Genomic DNA, 2,166 nt, shown 5'->3' on the forward strand with positions numbered 1-2,166 from the left:
TTAACAACCTCTTTCCTATTTTCCTCCAGAATTTTCAATGTTTATGTTCCTGCGTTTTGCTCGTCACCCGTAACCCGTAACCAAGCTAGTTGTGGCCCCTTGCCGAAACGTTGTCTTCAAACTCTGGTTATGCTTGTTCGCCCGCAGTAATCCAGTTGAAGCCCCCTTCTTGCAACCCTTTTGGTTCGTTTCGATTTGAAACCGTAACATTCAATCCCTTTTAATTGAAGTTTCTTACTCTTTTTTTTTCCCCCGACCGCTCCGTTGACGTATTGTCGAAGACTGTTTCGGTGTTTAGACGTAACATCCTAGCTCTTACGCAACGCTTCGCTATTAAAGAGCTTCTTGAGTGGCTTCCTGTCATTTGGCAAAGCGATTTCAACATTCACACTGATGCGACTAGCTACAACAAATACTATGTGGTGCGACTGTTTGGTTCTTTTACAGCCAATTCTTTTACAGCGAAGCTGTTAGCCTGCCGGTGGTCGGCATTTTGCGTGTCCGTTCGTGAACAAAAATTACCATCATCAGCAATGACTCATACCCCCTTAAGCAAGCAGAAATGCAATGGCTCATCCTCCTCGTAATGCGGAGGCTACAAGCACTCAGAAAAGTGAAGCCAACAGCGCACGCATACATTGGAACCGCGCGTACAACCTACAGAACAGCGTACGTTTCAATAAAGAACAAGCTCAAAACAAGCATCTATCGTCATCAGCAATGGCCTATAACCCTGTAAGCAAGCAAAAGAATGCACTAGCTCGTACCCACGTAAGGCAGAGGCTACAAGCGCACAGCAAAGTGAAGCGAACCGCGCATACATTCATTGAAATCGCCCACACAACACCCAGGAGAGCATACGTTTCAATAAAAGACAAGCTCAAAGCAAGCATGTGAACATCAACAAAGTATTGCAAAACCCCCTCAGTAGTTGTAGTGGTGGTTTTGCAACAGCTTCGCTGAATATCCACTTTCGCAGGGCCGGGATGGAGAGTCAATTCTTTTTTTTTTTTTTTTGTCTTTCTTCAATTCTCCTAAACATGAATTCAAAATATGCTTTCCCCCTTCTACATTTCCAATGCAGGGAACTTCAGTAAAATTAGTCTTCGTTGTCTGAAAGCCACGCCGTATTTACAGGGGATAACTGGCGTGCTGCGAGCATCAACGTACTGTCGCGCTTGTATGTACTACGTCTGAGCAAGGCGCCTTTAAATCTTGCTTCTCCGCTCTACGCATCTTGGTGAGAGGAAGCCCACTTCTGGTTTTCTTCATTTTAGAGGTGACAGTTAGCGTGTCGCTGGTAAAATTATTTCTTTTGCTTCATGCATTCCATACTGCAAATTGCAATCTTGTCTCATCAGAAAAAGCGCTGAGATCCCCCCCCCCCCAAATATAGTAAAGAAAAAACATCACCTTAACCAATCTATATAAATAGATGACAAGCACCAGGAACTGAGAGAATTGAGAGAGAAACCCCACAATTATATTAAAATGCAATGCAAGGTTTCTTGCAGTTTTGAATTATATTGAATAATTTGCTGGCTCCGCACTTTTACTGGGCTCTCCTTACAGTACCCACTAGCACCCTTAGCAGGCCTACTCGCCAATTGCAAGGAAATGACTACCTGTGATTTTTTAACGGGCGCTTAAATATAAGTAGACGGCTAGATTCTCGAAAAAAATGCGTGCGTCTATCAAGCCGTGTAGATTGAGAATTTCTCCCCATACGTGGGCCGATCTCGAAGATAGCGCAATACCGAGCCGACCCGCGGCAGAAGTGAGCAGGCTTTAAGCACTTTGCAAATTTGCAAAAATAAGCTTAATATCTTAGGTCGAAATACAACCCGTATAAGATATCATGCTGATAAGAACAGATACTACACTTTGACCCACGTCAGCCATGTCCACGTCCGCATCGCCTTCTCTTTGCCGGCGTTCCAAGCGCTTGCGTATCTCCTTTCCTTTCCTTCCGCTCTCCCGTAATGGCGGTCCCGTAAGCGTGCTCTCCGCTAGGACCGCAAGGCGGAAAGAAATGCGAACCGTCCATGTGGCCCCGATCCCGCAAGCTTGGAACTTTTCACCGGGGCAACGGTCAGGTTTCAGAGGAAGCCTGTGGGGAACCAATTTTGTGTGACCGCTTGTGGTTTTCTAGTGACCTCGCAGCCA

The 2,166-nt window shown here is 45.6% G+C and overlaps 1 pseudogene; it reads right to left on the reverse strand.

The window, feature by feature from the left end:
- Nucleotides 1–1,723: 1,723 nt before the first annotated feature.
- LOC142586483 (U2 spliceosomal RNA) lies at nt 1,724–1,902 on the reverse strand (annotated as a pseudogene).
- Nucleotides 1,903–2,166: the final 264 nt, after the last annotated feature.

Source organism: Dermacentor variabilis, chromosome 6 (assembly GCF_050947875.1).
Source record: "Dermacentor variabilis isolate Ectoservices chromosome 6, ASM5094787v1, whole genome shotgun sequence".
Lineage (NCBI taxonomy): Eukaryota > Metazoa > Arthropoda > Arachnida > Ixodida > Ixodidae > Dermacentor > Dermacentor variabilis.